General features: G+C 34.2%; 1 protein-coding gene across 2 annotated transcripts in view; it reads right to left on the minus strand.

Moving 5' to 3' along the window:
• The window catches only part of LOC148946219 (compound eye opsin BCRH2-like), an 89,386-nt gene extending 88,732 nt beyond the window's left edge, over positions 1 to 654 (minus strand). The window contains exon 1 of one of the 2 annotated variants that reach the window (XM_089098309.1): positions 592 to 654. The gene's annotated coding sequence lies outside the window, so the exon portion shown is untranslated. Of the gene's footprint in view, positions 1 to 495 lie in introns of both variants that reach the window. The other variant, XM_089098308.1, reaches the window with a different exon arrangement.
• Positions 655 to 18,001: the final 17,347 nt, after the last annotated feature.

Here is an 18,001-nt window from a genome sequence, read left to right on the forward strand (position 1 = left end):
AATAGACCGAGACACATGATGAAAAACAGGTTTACGCTGCCTTGTGGAAACAAAGGCAAGAACTATATTTAAACTGTTTTTTTTTGGGGTTTAGGGAGGGGGGAAAGGTACCTAGGTTACGTTAGGTCAGGTTATTTATTTAATATATGGTATGCTTTGCCCCGAACCCCCCACCCCACCCCTAATGTGAAAATATATAGCCCAAATTTGTTTCCAAACTATTATTTATTCATCCTATTTTATTTTATTTAATTAGCATCAACCAAAATAGCACTATATAAAAGAGTGCGTTTAGTACAGGAGTACCAAATTTTTAAAGAAATAAATAAACTTTTCTTTGCAAAGAAAATTACGTGCATAGTAGCCTTAATATTTATTTAAAAAAAAAGCCAGCTAAATATAGGCTTTATGCAATATCCTAATTAGATTTTTTTGCGGGGGGGACTATGCTATATTTGTGCTTTTACTATGAACGGTCATTTAGTACACACTTACAGTAGCTTATCCTTCTAGAACAGGTGATGGCCAAATATTAATCCGGTTCAGCAATCTCAAGTGCTCAAGAATCAAATAGAATCAAATAGAAATTACCGGATAATAGTATTAGACTGATAGATACTACCAAGTTCGGACAAAACTGACCCTTCATCTTTGACTCGTTTACATTTTATTCCTAATATCTATAATTGAATTTAAATTGCTGGTTTCTTAAGAAACTGTCAAGTGCTTCGCTAATTACTTTAATTTGAGTGAGCATCCTTTTTTTCTAATTTTTTCGATTGTTGAAGCCCTATCCGGAAGATAATTCCAAGAACATGTAACGTATTACCGTTACGAGAAATTCACGAAGCCAATAAATTTTCTTAAATTACCGTTTAAGACTGAAAAAGATTACTATTCAGTAATAGACAACTTTTCTAAGTAAAATGGTCAAAGAATTATTACGAAAAGAAAAAAAGAAATAGTAGGCATATTGTAAACTCGAAAATTGAAACTAGAGAAATAGTGTTCTTCTTGAGTACCAAAACTATATCAAAGACCTAACCAAATAGAATATTTCCCACCAATATTAATTTGACAAAACCTAGCTCCACTATTTTTTCCATTTTCAAATAAATGACTCTTTTGCAAACTACATACGTTCAGAATGAACTTTTCATTAATTAGGTTTAGCATCAAATTTAGAAAAAAAAATGTAACTAATAGATATTGAGGATTCAGTTAATGATGATTTCTAATATACAGGGAAAGATCTCTTTCCCTATAAAATCTAAAGCTTGAGTCAGGTAAACGTTATTGTAGATTGTTTTATTTCCATTTTTATATTCGTGTAAACTATTCCTCTCCGATATATCATTTCTTTCTGTGATTGATATAATGGCAGTCTAGGGGATGGGGGAGAAGGAGCAACCATCTCACTTCCCTAATATGTGTTTAGATGACTGCTAAGGTGATGACGACTGCCCTCGGGTGAAAAAGGTTATCAAATTTATAGCAGGATTCCCCTCCCCCTGCAAACTTCCAAAAATCCTGGATCCACACATTACACATATATATATATATATATATATATATATATATATCTCCACATTTTACATATATATATATATATATATATATATATATATATATATATATATATGTTCATTCTGATTTAATAAATTAAGTGAACCACTGTGTACAGGTCCTTTGACTTTGTAGTTGTGGCCATGCTTATTTCATTGTTCGATTATTTTTGTGAATTGTTGAAAATAAAGGTATCAATCAATCAGTCATTGTTCTTTAAAAATACAAATCATTCAAATTCAACACCCTTTGTCTTTGTGGAGTCTTTCTTAAGGAATTATGACTATAAGTCAAACTTCATCGTAAAGAGCAAGAGTTGAGCATCGGGTAGCCTCCCGCATATATGTGATAATTTTTGATCGTTTAGTTTTAATCTTGTTCTTTATTTTCAGTTGAAAAACTGTTTTTTTCTTCTTTTTTTTTGTTTAGTTTCTGACTGTTTTCCGAATTACGGCAAAAAATTCCCTTTCCTCTCCCTGTGTAAATTTCCCCTGGTAAATTCTCCCAAAAAATGTTCCTCCCCACTTAAAATTCTTCCTGTGGAAATCCTCCCTCGAAGATAATTCTTCCCCAAAAATTTCCGCACATTTCCCAATTAAAAATACTATGTTTACACCATGGGCATATTGCCTGACTTACAGATCTTTCATTTATGCTGAATCAAAAGGCTATCTTAAAATTTTGATCAGCTGTGTTTAGCAAAAAAAAGGGCATAGGAAGGAGGATAATTGATCTCCGATCTTTTTGGCCACTTTAAAAGCGCGCTAGAACTTTTATTTTCCGTTCAAATGAGCGTTCTTCCTATCGCCTAGGACCCTTGGTTTGATATGATCAATTTCGGGGAGAAAACGATAAACAAACACGCATAAATAATATTTCTTCTGGCCAAAAACACAAAACTCCTTAGTTTTGCAAAAAACAGCCTGAAACCATTGCAGTAGGGTTCTTTAATATGTTAAATATGGTAGTGTGATTTTCATTAAGATCGCTTAACTTTTGGCGAGTGCCCCCCCCCCTCTGAAAATCAGGATAGTTTTCTCAGGCGTGTAACTTTTTATGAGTTATAATAAACATAATAAACTTTATTTCTTCGGAATCAGCATTCATTCTGGATTTGCACGTTGCCCTAAGTAGCCTAAGCTAAGCAGCATAAGTTATTCAGAATTTTACTTGGGTCTCTTTACACTGAAATTTTTCTGTTCACATTGAAGCGTAAGTACTATTTTTATTATTCCAAAAATAAAGTTCAGGATTAAGCAAAGATTTTGAATTTTTATTAAAAAGTCAACAAAATAGAAAAATGTCTGTCTGCTAGATTTTAAAAAAATGCATGTTCCGTACTTTCCCAGTTCAAGGAGAAAATAAAATTCAAGGAGACATATAAAAGGTCAAATACTTCCTAATATTACTATTTATACCATCCTGAAACTTGGCAAAATTCATCATAATTGGCAAGACCTTACCACAAATTGTTGCACAATGTGGCCTATATTGTATTTCTATAGCATCTACCAATAACCACTTAAAATCCTTTGACAAACTTTTAGTATCTTACTAGTTTTTCCATTAATAATAATAAAAAAGATACAATAAGGTGCCAGAGAAAAGGAAGCAAGCCAGTAACACATTTATTATTTTACTTATCAAACAATTTAACTCATACTTTAGACTTGCTTAATAAATTTTTACAATTTAACCATTCTATATACCAATTCTCAAAGTTGATCACTAAACCAAAAAAAAATGAGACACTAAAAGGCGACAATCCTAGAATCACATAGTAGTCACGACAAAATTCCAGATGAGATACCCATTTGGAAAATGTCCTTGCTATTTTTTTTTTATTTCATTGAACGTATATGGCCTATTTCTAATAAAATAAATGATCATATTTTCAATTGATGCCATTTTTCAAGTAAAGGCTATAATAAATTTCTCAAGTGATTATCACTAAGTTGAAAACTGCTCAACTTCCTAACTAGCCTAAGTTACGAGTAGTAGGGCAATAGGCACCGCAGAAGGGACAAGGCCTGGAGCATGAATATACAGTGCAGTTTCAACGGGACATTCCTTACCACGGGTAGGTATCTAGTACTACAGACGGTACATGCCTTACCAGACAGGTTTTTGTGTCAACAAGCATTTTCTGGCCCAATCAGAGACAAGGAATACGGACGGTACTTAATATACAGTGCAGTTTCAACGGTACATGCCTTACCACGGGCGGGTATCTAGTACTACAGACGGAACATGCCTCACCAGACAAGTTTCTGTGTCAACACCCATTTTCTGGACCAATCAGAGACAAGAAATACGGACGGTACTTAATATATAGCGCAGTTTCAAAGGTACCTGCCTTACCACGGTCAGGTATCTAGTAATACAGACGGGGAATGCCTTACCAGACAGGTTGTTTCTAGGTTCAACAGCTATAAATAAAGACGTTGGTATAACGTATTCAAAGGTTTAATGGTCTTTTTGTAAGAGTACTAGTTTCACTCGAAGGGTAAGATAATTGTTGTTTTTTTTCTTATAAACTAAGGTGTAATAACTCCTTGTGCATCAGTTCGAGAAAACAACTTGAATAGATAGCCTTTGTTGTTTAATTATTCGTATTCAGATGGATAACTTCAAGAGAATTCTGGTATGTTTTTTTTCTTTTTATTCTTTTTATTCGAGACTTTTTTCATTATAGCTAGCTTTTAACTATCTGTCATCTGGGTTTTCTCACAGACAGCGAACTGATGTAATTATCTAACGCAAAATTCACATGCTTTGCAACATCCATTCAGCTATAAAAGATAATTTGAGTAAAATGTGTCTTAACAAGTGCAGTTTCAACGGTACATGCCTTACCACGGTCAGGTATCTAGTACTACGGACGGTACATGCCTTACCACAGACGGGCATCTAGTACTACAGACTTTAATGTCTTACCAGACAGGTTTCTGTGTCAAAACCCATTTTCTGAACCAATCAGAGAGAGTTGATACGGGGGGTACTTAATATACAGTGCAGTTTCAACGGTACATGACTTACCACGGCCATGCATCAATTACTGCGCCGGGGACAAGACTTGTCAGACATGTTTTTTTAGGTTCAATAGCCAAAACTGAAGACCTTTATATAGCGTGGTCAAAGGTTTAATGGTCTTTTTGTAAAAATACTAGTTTCAGCCGGAGGTCATATAATCGTGTTTTTTCTGTATAAATTAGGTTGCAATTAGTTTTTCTAGATCAGTTTGAAAAAAAAACTTGAATATGTAGCCTTTCTTTTTAAATTTATTTGTATTGAAATGGAGAATTCCAAAAGGATCCTTGTAAGTGGATATTTTTATTCTTGTAATATCAAAAAACAGGTCTTTTTCGTATAGTTACCTTTAACTATCTTATAATATTGGGTTTTTGACTGACAGGGGACTACATTTCTAAGGCGTAATTCAAACGCTTTGTGACAGCTGTTCAGGTATAGGGTATTTTAGCTAGAACGGTTCTTAACTGGCTTGCAGAAATATCTCATATTTAAGACTAAAAATTGAGTAACGAGCACTGCGTCTCCTTTAAATTTGTACAATATCTTTAACGCGTTGGGGGGCGGACTTTGGTATTGTGGAGTGTGGGGGTTGAGGAATATTAATATTCTGAAAAAACATCAAACGGACCTAATAGTCAAAATTGTGTTATTTTTGTTGCATCGTATTTAAAATATAGATAGCTTAGGCTCCATCTAGGACTGGCGTTCTTTCTTATGAGTTTAAGCAGATTGAGATTTAAGCCTATAAGTTTTGAAATCGTGACGTTTATAATTTAAAAAGATATAAAATTTTTTTTCTTTTATCCTGCGTGAGCTTTGGTTTTGGGGAGGGGGAACGGTGCCCCCATTAATATTCTGAATAAATATCAAACAGACCTAATAGTCAAAATTGTGTTATTTTTTGTGCATCGTATTTAAAATATAGATAGCTTAGGCTCCATCTAGGACTAGCGTTCTTTTTTACCAGTTTAAGCAGATTGATATTTAAGCCTATAAGTTTTAAAATCGTGATGTTCATAATTTAAAAAGACATACAATTTTTTTCTTTTATCCTGCGTGAGCTTTGGCTTTGGGGAGGAAGGAACGGTGCCCCCATTAACATTCTAAATTTATATCAAATGGACCTAATATTCAAAATCGTGTTATTTTTTATGCATCGTATTTAAAATATAGATAGCTTAGGCCCCATCTAGGACTGGCGATCTTATTTATGAGTTTAAGCAGATTGAAATTTAAGCCTATAAGTTTTAAAATCGTGACGTTCATAATTGAAAAAGACATACAAATTTTTCTTTTATCCTGCGTGAGCTTTGGTTTTAGAGAGGGGAGAACAACCCCATTAATATTCTGAATAAATATCAAACGGACCTAATAGTCAAAATTGCTTATTTTTTGCGCATCGTATTTAAAATTAATATCAAACGGACCTAATAGTCAAAATTGTGCTATACTTTGTATCTTGTTTAAAATATAGATAGCTTAGGCTCCATCTAGGATTCGCGTTCTTTTTATGACTTTAAGCAGATTGAAATTTAAGTTTATAAGCCTATAAGTCATCCAAGGGACTTACCTTCCAAAAAAAACTGAAAATTAATTTTTATTCAAGGGTATTGATGGTCAAAGTCTTCCTGCGCAAAAGCGACCAAAGCTCGATGGCGAGTCTGGGACTACTGATATGGACCTAATTAGATCATTGAACATGGCGAGGAGAAGTGTAATCAGATATGCACCGCCATCTGATAGGCAGGACATTTCTCACGAGTTACCGACAATTTCTGACGTAAGTGCCCTTATCAGATAGTATGTATACTAGCTAATGGAGTAATTTTGGGTGAGGGGAAAGAGGTGGTGATGGTGCAAAAACACCTATTCCCATTCTACATAAATGAAAATCCATAATAACCACATATCTTTTTGTATTGAAGTTTATAATGCACTTACAATTTCGCAATGAAAACATACTACGGATAACCTAAGGGCCTTAGATACTTTTTGCCACATTTTATGTTATTGCATTTGCCTATTCTTACTTTTACTCTTAATAATTTTAAATCTTAGTTGTATGTGTATGTGTTTGATTTTAAATAGTTGTATGTGTTTGTGTATTAACTCATGGGCTAATAGTTGAAGAAGAAGAAGAGGAAGAAGAAGAAGAGGGGGGAGTGGAGGGTGAAAAATTTTTTTTTCATTCTATTTTACGTAAATGACCATAGAGCTGATTAATAATTTATTTTTTACTTTATAAAATAGTGGATAGTGGAAAATAGTGGAAAATAAATCCTGTTTTTATAGCTTAAATCGGTGAATTATCGCCTCCATCAATATCAGCTCAAGAATCAGTTATTTTCAATGAGCCTTCACCATTAGATTCTGGGGATAGTGTTATAGTTGATGACAATCTAGAATGGTAAAGGACCTTTTTAAATAATTGTTTTGGGGACATAGCTAGCTTGGAGGACTTAACGTATGACATAGACATAAGTGAGGACCCGGAATGGGCAAATAGGTTAATAAATGAATATTTGGGGGATACCCCCACAAGTTTATCTAAACCGGGTTCGCATGATAACATACATAATCAAATTCCGTCACATGACAATACTGGCTGGCTAGACCAACCATCACCAAACACCGTGGAAGGTATCCTTAGCGAAATGGATGATTTCACCCCACCCCTAAAAATGCAATTGAACAGACTGTCGGTGGTGGTGCTATTTAAGATTTTATGCCACCCCCACTATTGATGCTGACGAGAGTAGTGACAATGAAACATTAGCCCGGCATACATTTACACTACCAGATTTTTTATTGTCTAACTCTGCCTTGCACCATACTAATGTCTACATGGCCGTTTTCGGTGACCCCTTTAATTCTTTAATGTGAGGAGGTATAGTAACAGACCCCCTGGTTATCACTCATTCCTATGTTAGCAAGATTCGAGCCCTTCTTGAACAACAGATGCGGGTGTGGGGAGGGAGGGACCGTTTAAAAGCATTAATAGCGCTAAAAATATATTTTTTAAATGAAAATGAGAGCGAAGTTTACTCAAAATACTTGCATACAGAAATGTTAGCAATTCGCCCACATTTGGAAAATCATGTAGAGGTTTTTTTGGATCGGGTAAACAGCATCATAAATAAACTGGACAATTATAATAAGGGGAGGTAGGGGGTCGGTTGTTTTACTTATTGAGAATTTAACCGTTAATTTTTTTAGATTTAAAAAAGATTTTATTTTAAAAGGTGGGCATAGGGAGAGGGGTATTGAATTAAAATATCATTCAGATTTAGAGGGTTGTAAAGGAATAAAACGAATCTGTCACGATGCGTTTCTACAGTGTTTCAAGCATGCGTTTTTGATTGCGGCCCTTAGGCCTCTCCGAAATGGTGCTACTAAGAAAAATTTGGATAAATTAGCAGCTAATGGGGATGGATCAAAGCTTCCTAAAGTAGATTTCAATTGTTTAAATGGTCAATTTCCCGTTACACTAAAAGGGATATATATTTTGAGCGGGCTAATGAACATTTAAAGATTGGTCTTACGGAATTACAGTATGAAACAGAATTTGAGGAGGGTCTGCGTTCTGATAAAAAGGGTGTATTATATCCAGTCAGGGCTCCGTCTATTAAATCAGTGAAGCATTGGGTCTGCCTTCTATACACGCCTCCTTGAGAGCCTGATTCAATTGGACATTTTAATCCAATAACCGATATTAGTAGGTTTTTAAGTGAGGGTAAAAAACGGGATGGTTTATGCTACTATTGTACAACATGCCTCTCAAGATTTCGTAGTAATTTAAAGTTAAAGCATCACATGAAACACTGTAAACGTCATGGATACCAGGCTGTGGAAATGGTTAGCGGAGATAGTGCGATCTTGCGTTTTAAGAACTTCCAAAACTCGCTCCCGTAGAGCAGCAAGATCGCTTTGGACTGTTAAGCCAAACTAACAGACTTGTACTATTCGTCAAATCCAAATAGGGTTAAAATAGATGAAGCCATAGGGGTCTCTTACACTCACGTGCAAAGAGACTCTAGTAATACCATGCAAGTACTGGATGTAGTTGAGTCGTTGGGTGGGGGAAACTGCATACGCACGGCATTGACCAGTCTGATTAAAACAGCGAATGGCGCAATTTCTTGCCTACGCTATACAAACTATACATTTTGTTGTATCACCAGATGACAGATTGGCCATTGAAAATCGTAAAATATGTTGGGTTTGTAAGGGGGAATTTGATGATGGTACTGGGAATGAGGTAAAGAAGAAGGTGATCGATCATGATCAATTATGGCAGGAAATTTCATCGGGAGGGAGTAACTCTAGAGGGGCTGCACAAAAATCGTGCAATACAAACGTTAGAAAGCAATATTTAGTACCAGTTTTTATACACAATTCCAATTACAATTTAAAGTTTATTTTACCGGCGTTGGCCCGCAATGCCAATGGGGGAGTTGTAGATAACGCATGGGTAGATGGTACGTTGTAGATAACGCATGAGTTCTAATATCATACCTAAATCATCGGAGAAGCTACTGCTGCTACAATTCATGTGGAAAACAGTAGACAAGGGTAACACGTGTCTAAATAAAATCCGTTTCTTAGACTCTTTCAGTTTCTTCCCCAAGGCTTTAAGTCAATTGATTCAGGTTTAGAAAAGCGAGAATTTTGATAGTTGCCCCCTCCTTAAACAGCGCTTCCCCGATGATGAAATGTATGATTTATTAACGTGTAAGGGAATATATGCGTATGATTACTACAACTCTACTTCGAGGCTAGATGAGGTGTCATTACCACCTATCGAAGCATTTTAAAATTCACTTACGGATCGTCAATGCACCACTGGCGACTATGAACTTGCCAAGAGTTTTTGGGCAAAGACAAGATATAAAAATGGGTGGGATTACTGTAAACTGTACTTGGCTAGTGATGTATTGACTCTTTTGGACATTGTGTGCAAAAAAAACGGATAAAGCCTATGGGGAATTTGGGTTGGATTTAGGGTATTATTTTTCCCCTCCTCATCCGGTGGTTGACTTGATTCTTAAAATCAGTAAAGAAGAAATAGGTGTGATTACCGACGTGGATAAGCACCTTTTTGTAGAAAGATTAATGAGGGGTGGGTATATTTTTCACGGGGATATTATCATGAAAACTGATCCGACCGGACAGCAAATCGATGAAAAGTCGGATGCAGCTTTTTTCTATATGAATTCCCTTTATCCGTCGGTGATGTCTCACTACTGTTTGCCGTGTGGCAATTACAAATGGCTAAACAATCCTTGTGCTTCGAATTTCCCCAACATCGCTACCATTGAGGAGAATAGGGTGCAAGGATGTTTTTTTAAATTGACGGTGAAATACCATGGAAATCCTTGACTCGGTAAAAGACTTTGTTTTTTCGTGCATAAATAGACCGGTGGGTAAGGACTCTCTGAGTCCTTACAATTTATCTTTAGTAGAGGATGGGAGTATGCACTGGGTGCCTTCAAAGCAAAAACTTATTGCTGACCTTAACCTGAAACAGAATATCGTTGTTTCTCATGTGCTATTGAGATGGATGGTTTCCAATGGTTTCAAAATCACTAAGATACATAGAGCCCTCCAATTTGATTGAAGGCCCTATATGAAAACGTTTATTGACACCTTTGTCATTTAACGTTCACAAGCGAAAACGAAGGTTGAAAAGGAAATCTATAAACTCATTTTGAACTCAGCCTTTGGTAAAATGTGCAAAAGCGTACGAAACAAAAGTCACTCTGACATTGTAACCAATCCCAAAGATTGTGTTCGAATGATCGCCAACCTGAACTTCACACCGTACCATTATATTCTCTAATATGGTGCTCCTACATCGCAAGAAATGAAAATATTTCAGGCGGGAGTGCAATAGCGGAAATATAAAAAAACTCATGTTGTCATTTTATTATAATGTATGCAAGGTACAATGGCCGATTGAGGGACAAGTTCAAATGTATTACGGGACACTGAGTCACTCCTGTTAAAAGTTAAAACTGAAAATTTGTTGAATGATTTGGAAAATAGAGAGTACATTAGTTCGCAGATGAACTACACCAACTATCCAGACTATCCAACTGACCCTCTATCCAGAGCAAGTGGAACGCCAGGCCCCAAATCAATTTTTAATGCTAAAATCCGAAAACGGAAGCAATCTGATATCCAGTGGTGTGTTTTCTGGGCAGAAGGTATACTTTGTGGAAACGCACATCAGGATATCAAACAAGTTTGCAAGGGGGTGCCTGCACACTTTGAAAAAAAGAATTTCAATATGAGTGTTTATAAAGACTGTGTGGAACGTAGTGTTCAGTCGAAAGAGCGAAAGTCATGGCGATTCGCTCTTTACAATTTAAAAACTACACAGTTAGAATTGAGAAAAACGCCATGTCGGCCATATCAGCCAAAGTTTATGTACTTGAGGATGGTGTGAAGGTACTTCCACACGGACACTATCTAATGTCAGACCGAGTTGAATGTGTAGAGTATAGAAAACATCTCGGTCTGAATAAATTAACTTAAATTCTCTCATAGTACAAGGTGGGTTTTATTAATTTCGTTTTATTTGTCATTATCCGTCTTTTTCTTTTGCTTTTGTTTTTTCTTTTCTCCTTCTTTTCTTCTTTTTTTATACTCCATTTCATCATTGTATTTCAACGGGTTATAAATAAATTCAATTCAATTCAATTGAATAAATGTTCAATATGGGCTTATGCAACGCAGAGTTATATCCTTATACTTTAGTTTTCAATATGCAAGGCAGAGTTATTTCTTAATAATTTAATTTTCCCGGCCCCAACCCGCCACGGCGGGCCCCCCGCGCGTTCCAGTTCAGCCTTGGGCCACCACAGTGGCCATCCCCGGGGATGGGGGGACCCTATTTTAAATTAAAAATGTTGTTCTAATTTTTTTGTAAATAAAATAAATAAAAAAGGTGATATTATTTTAAGTGTATTTATTGTTTAATGAAAATATTTTTTCCCTAGCCTATTTCAAATAAATTTTGTATTTTTTGTAAATAAAATAAATAGAAAAAAAGTGTGATATTGTTTTAATTGTTTTAAGTGTAAACAAAAAGTTTGTTCTTTTCCTAGTGCCTATTTCAAATAACTGCTGTTTATGTTTTTGTGCTAAAAAATAAAAAAAAATCGTGATTATGTGTATTTTTTTATTTAAACTGTTTTTTTCTAATTGCATTATTATTGTTTTTAAAGTGCTTCTTTTATGGTAATAATAAAAGAAAATATGATTCTTTACTGGTTTTGTTCTTATTATTATTCTTGAACGGAGTAGTGGTAGGGAAATTAGTTAGTCATTAGACAACTATAGTTTACAGTTAATTGTAGGTGAGCTGTTGAAGCGAACAGAAATATGTATCAATTTAAAACGCCATTCAGAACGTTTCTCTGTGGTCCATCAATGTCAGGCAAAACGACACTAAAATAATTAAAAATTGTGATAAAATGTTTATGGAAAAGCAAATAAACTTTCAAATGGGGATAAATCCATTTATTAGACAGTGAAAAAACAGGTACAAACGTCCAGATATTTCGATCACATATACACCGACCGTCATCAGTAGAAATACTAAAAGAATTAAATTGAAACTAGCATATTTATATACAACAAAAATAAATAACTTTTCGGGTCATTCACAAAACAATGAACTTCCGGACTATTCACTAGATTATTTTTAGAGAGAGTTCATTGACCAAGTTAAATCGAAGTTCTGGAGGTAAATTTTCTTTTTTTAATCTTGCCCAAATGTAAAACAAATTTCCAATGAAAGTGGCAAAGCCTTCCGTGTATTCTAATTGCAAACCAAATGTTGAGTTTATAGATGTTTATAGAGTTTATAGATGAAGACACGGAAGGCTTTGTCACTTTCATTGGAAACTTGTTTTACATTTGGGCAAGATTAAAGAAGAAAATTTACATCAAGAACTTTGAATGAACTTTGTCGATGAACTCTCTCTGAAAATAATCTAGTTAATAATTCGAAAGTTCATTATTTTGTTAATGACCCGAAAAGTTATTTATTTTGTTGTATATAAATATGCTAGTTTCAATTTTATTATTTTAGTATTTATACTGAAGACGATCGCTGTATATGTGATTGAAATATCTGGAATTTTGTACCTGTTTTTTCACCGTCTAAATATACGAATTTATCCCCATTTGAAAATTCTTTTGTTCGTCTTAGAACGGCAGTGTGGTCTAAGAAAACAACACTTAATTTAAAGGTATTATGTCGAAAATTTTGGAAAAGCCGAAAAAATTCTGCTATTGCTACAGTATTTGGCAGGAGTCATACGATAAAATAAAAGCTATTGCTACATCTGGGGTGGTGCAGATACAATTTATGCAGGGACTTGATGTTTTAGGCATTATTGAACCAAACTCTTGGCTGATTATTGACGATTTAGCTCAATTCATTTGAACAATGGTCCCAGAAAATACTACAATTTTTTACTGTTCGCTCACATCATGAACAGATTTCCGTTACTCTAGTTCTACACAATCTCTTTCATCACAGCAAATGTATGCGAACACTTGCTTGGAACTGTCCGTACTATATCATCTACAGAGTTGTTCTTGATTCTAGCTCGCTAATAACTCTCAATAAACAAATATATCCCGGTGCTCCAAAATTTCTATTTTCAGCGTACAATCAAGCAACTAAAACACCCTACGGTTACATTTTATTGGGTTTTAATCAAAATACACCCGAGGATTTACCAGCAGACACAGATATTTTTGACAGTGAAATTACAGTATATCTTTATGTGAACAGTAAAAAAAGCTACTAGTTGCCATCACGACACTGAAGAAACTACATGAAAATAGACGTTTATTTTCCGTTTTAAGCACTTCAAAACGCCCACTTAGGAAAGCTATATTCAAACATGGTATTGACAAACATTTCATTAATCTTATATCTGAACTTTATTTAAATTTAACCGAGGGCAATGTTCAACTGCCAGAAGAAGTTAAGCAGCAGGCAAAGTAACATCGTTCCGTTGTATGTGCGTTGGCTTGTAAAAAGAAAGGAAATTTTTTAAAAAGGAAACGTTTTCTTCAAGCGGGCGGTAACTTTCTTACACTTTTACTGCCAATAATTGCAGGACTTGTAAACAGTTTTCTCTGGATGGCTAAACCCTAAAAATTGTCCCCAATAAAACTCACTCTTTCACCAGTGGAACACTTTGAGGACAATCTGAGTAAATTCATTAACAATGAGAATATAAACGATGATAAAAAACTACTTTTATTTCAAGATGCAATTCGCCGAGTGGACAAAAATAAGCCCTATCGTACGAGACCAGTCAATGTGAGTATCATTAATCACAAAAAAAGAAACATCTCATCAAGATTCTGCTGCTGGAATATAATTAAAGAAGGAGGAATTGGATTCAATAGTGTTTATTATTGGAAATCTAAAGCCGTACTCATATCATGAACAAAGGAAACAACTCACAACATATTTCATGGAAAGTAGTCAGGAACATATTCAAGTTGATAGCAATGGCAAACGAATTATAAATCAAGGGAAGAGTTATAATCTACATGATTTAATCTATGATATGGCTACAGATCGTAAAGGACTTTTATCATTTGACACTCATCTATACAACTTTCTAGATACATTAAACTTCCCCAAAAGCCTTATTAGCAATAGACAAATTCTAAAAAAAAAAATGAACATAGTCCATCATCATCACCAACAACATTAAAACATGAACAAGAATGAGAAAAAGAAGAAACAGGTGATGATTTCAAATCAATCTTGGAAAATACTAGCACACCTATTAGAAACATTGATTTGAAAAGGAGGAGAAGCACACCGCTGAGAGGTAGACAATAGCGAAGACGTATTGATATCAACTTAACGTCACCATCATCACCCACTAGTATACAAAATGGTATTGGACGTTACACTACGTGTTTACGTTCAAAATGGTTGAAGTTCTGAAACGTGTTTATGAAAATATTGGTGAAGTGGGAAGTTTAAGTTCCCCCATCACTCTTTCTAAAGTCACTGGTATTCACATTAAAAGTGTACAAGACTATCTACAAAATGAATCAAGTTATACTCTACATCGAAATCATAGGCTTCGTACTAATCATTATCGAAAAACTAAAGCCTTTTTTCCCGCTGCACATAATGCAAGCAGATCTCTTAACTCTTGAGGAGATTCAAAGACGTCACAATACACCATACAATTACATTCTACTTGCAATCAGTGTTTTTAGTCACTATGCGTATGCCATTCCATTGCGGACAAAGAGAGGTGTTGAAGTTGCTCAGGATATAGAAAGTATCTTCGAACAAGATTCGTATAACAAAATTCAAGCGGACCGGGCTAGTGAATTTGTTCATCCACATGTCGAAAAAGTACTAATGAAACATAATAAAATGCCCTATCATAGTCATAGTCGTATAAAGGCTGTATTGGCCGAATGATTGATAAGAACTATTCGACTTTTAATTTAAATATATTGTACATTGAAAAATACACCTTCTTTTATTCATGATTTAGATAAAATCATGTTGATTTATAATCAACGACCCCAGCGACCATTGTTCAACTCAACCCCAACGGAAGTTCATCATTCTGATCATGATACATTTGATACTATTCTTAAATAATATTCCAAAGAAACGGTTGTGAAGAAAAAATTCAATGTTGGTGATGTTTCTGAAAAAAGCAATAACTTGTGTGCCACTGAACTTTTTAAAGTGGCCAAAATCCTAGACACCAAACCCATAACTTATCGTCTATGAAACACGAAAGACGAAGAGATTCTCGGTGGCTTTTATGAATATGAACTGCAAAAGTTAAAAATAATAGTGAAATTTATCAAATCTAAAAGATATTAAAGAGCCGTACTCAAAGGGGCAAGAAAAAGTTAATAATTTCTTAGACCACACTGCTTTTCCATTTACAAAAAATTAAACAAGGAAAACGGTTTTAGTTTCTATAAAGCAGTGAATACAAAACACCTAATTAAACAAAAATGCTCCGAATATTTCTGCCCCACATCCGGGAGCCTTTCTCAACAGAAAAACAAAAAAATTTCATTTGAATTACCAACTCTCGATGTTTCCACAAAGAACGCATAAAGAAATATACAAGAGTCCGAGGTGAAAACAGGTAGATAATCAGCAAAAATAACATGATCCATCCCGCTAACAGTTCCAGAGTTTTTACCACTGCTCATATTCTGTTTAAAGCCAAGAACATCTCTCAGATTATCATTGAGATGAATCATTTCAATGTCAATAGGTGAGCTAATGTATATCCTATCGTGTTCCTTTGAATAATTAAAACGAAATGTACCTTTCTTACGAGATGAGATTTTTCTATTGATTGTACGACACAAATCCGTCATAGTACCATATTCTTTATATTTCAATGTGAAATGTGGATATTCACTATATTTAAGTGCTTCAACCCATTCATACTCGACAAAGAGTGACCAATCGAATGGTATAGCTTTTATCTCATACACACGATCCTTTTTCAGGATATCATATGTATTTTTGAGAATACTATCGACAAAAGCAACTTCATACTTTCCGTCATCGAATTTGATTGTGGGGGAGAGTTTTGTCCAAAAATCACTACTTTTATTCAAATGAATTTAGAGAGGGTCGGAGACATTGGACATAAATGTTACGTAAAAATCATTGGGCATTGTTAATGTCTTCAACACCAATCCAAGAATCAAAATCAGAGTTATATCCTAGCCAACGAACAACTAACTGTTTCTTAAAAAAAATTAAACAAGAAAAACGGGTTTTAATTTCTATAAAGCAGTGAATACAAAACACTTAATTAAACAAAAATACTCCGAATATTTCGGCCCCACATTCGGGAGCCTTTCTCAACGGAAAAACAAAAAATTTCTTACATCAACATAGAATAGAATATCCTTAATAAAAATTAGTTCATTGCTTATGTATTCTGGTGATGCTAATTTTAATACCCTATCAACTAAAGAAATAATCACACAACTTTTTACCTGGATCGGATGATTTGATGTGAAAGACGAGTAACGGTTGTTATTAGTCAGCTTATTATAAATTCAAAACGGTAGTTTGTTATTACTTATATGGTTCAAAGTATCTAGTAGTGGCATTATATTATCTGTTTCCTTTACAATTATTAATACTAATTCTCCCTCAAGATAATTTGAATGTTCGAAAAAAAATCCAATTTGTAATGCCACACAATTCCAAATAGCTACAATATCATCCATATATCTACCCCAAAATTTAGGTTTTAAAAAATATGTTTCTATAGCTAAATTTTCTACATACTCTACATAAATATTTGCTAACAACGGACTTAAAGGCCCTCCCATTGCCAATCCCCTAATTTGATGGTAAAAATTATCTCTAAACGTGAAGTAATTAGCATACCTGCTAGTTATTCTGACTAAATTTAATACAGTTTCCAGTTCAAGTCCCGAAGATAATTCTTCTATCTCATTTTTACGTTCCTCAAGTTTTTTGGATAAAATACTAAACGATTTATCGAAAGGAATATACGTATACATGGATTTTATATCAAAACTGAACGTTTTAAGGTCTTCTAAATCTTTTCTTAATCTTTTAACAAACAATTCAGTTGGGTCTGAGTTAAGTTTTTTGTATATTGAAGTATCACTTAGAATTGCTTCTATTTTAATATCATAATCATCTTTTTCTAGGATTACTACTGTATTGCTCTTATCCGCTTTCGAAATTATTAGAGAATCATCTTTTTTTAAATCTTTTAAAACTTTAATATCTTTGTTCTTTACGTTTTCCTGATATCTACCAAAATTTGTTAAAATATTCATTACCCCTAGTCTTAACTCATCTACATTCTTTATATCTTTTGGAAACTTATGAATCCCTGTTTCAATCTTTGAAATAATTACCTCTATCGGTACATTTTTAGGATTTAGTCCAGATTTTATACCTCTTTCAAGTATTTCCTTTTGTTCTTTGGTTAACTCCTTTTTGCTTAAATTAATTACCCAGGGCCTGGGAAATAATTAGGCTTATACATTGATAGTTTTTGTTTTTGTTTTTCCCTTTTTAACTGCAAAACTTTTTGGTTTAGTCTGTCCCTAGATAATTTTAGCAAATGTTCAAAAGAATTTTTAAAGATTGATATAATTTGTTGGAAATTGTTTGTATTAAGAAAATTACCAAGGCTATGTATTAAAAAATCTATTTCTCTTACAACTTGTGATCTCCCGAAACGTTTATCTGTCAGAACATGCTTTAATTTTAGTAAATTTAGCGGTCTCATGTGCTTCACCCCTTTATATGTATTTAAATGATACTTAAGATAGAATGATTTTAGAATTAGTTTATCTACTCTTAACTTTT

Source organism: Artemia sp. Qi Xiang Cuo, chromosome 12 (assembly GCF_049724085.1).
Source record: "Artemia sp. Qi Xiang Cuo chromosome 12, ASM4972408v1, whole genome shotgun sequence".
Classification (NCBI taxonomy): Eukaryota; Metazoa; Arthropoda; class Branchiopoda; order Anostraca; family Artemiidae; genus Artemia; species Artemia sp. Qi Xiang Cuo.